Source organism: Otolemur garnettii, unplaced genomic scaffold (assembly GCF_000181295.1).
Source record: "Otolemur garnettii isolate 467f Iridium unplaced genomic scaffold, OtoGar3 scaffold00172, whole genome shotgun sequence".
In the NCBI taxonomy this organism is placed as follows: Eukaryota; Metazoa; Chordata; class Mammalia; order Primates; family Galagidae; genus Otolemur; species Otolemur garnettii.
Window position 1 is genome coordinate 1,161,352 of NW_003852567.1, and position 590 is coordinate 1,161,941.

A 590-nucleotide genomic window follows, 5' to 3' on the forward strand; every position below is an offset into this window, starting at 1 on the left:
AGCCTAGGAAGCTAATTTAAAAGTAGTATTTTCAGAGTCAAAACTGGGAGATGCTCTAGCACACAGTCCCTATTCTTCCACATTACCATTATGTGTAAAAAACAGGAAGGAGAAAAAATATGTAGATAAGAAATACTCATTACAGGACACTTAGGCTCTTTTAAGTCTCCAGCCAGTATGAAAACTCTGGAAGTTAAGACTAAAGAGAGAATGTCCAGGCAGAGCATTTTTACCTAGGCTCCTTACAAGTAAAGGCAAAAATAAGAGACTATATAAGAATTGTACCTAACCCTCAAACAAATTGTAACTTCAGCTCCTGAGTCTCTCTGACCTTTGTAGAACCAAAGCTACAACTGGCACTCTTGAGATTATAAAAAATAATCCTATTCACACTGACTCTGCAACCAGTGACCTGGTTCATCAGACAGAGATGACTAACCTGGCTTGTTCTATCCTGCTCTACTCATGAAGCAATTTCAAAAGCCTGTCTGACACCTGTTCCCTTCTTTATAGCCCTACTTTAGAATAAATACAATAGAATTTAAAATAAATTCTAAATAAATAGAATAAATACAATAACCACTCTTTCT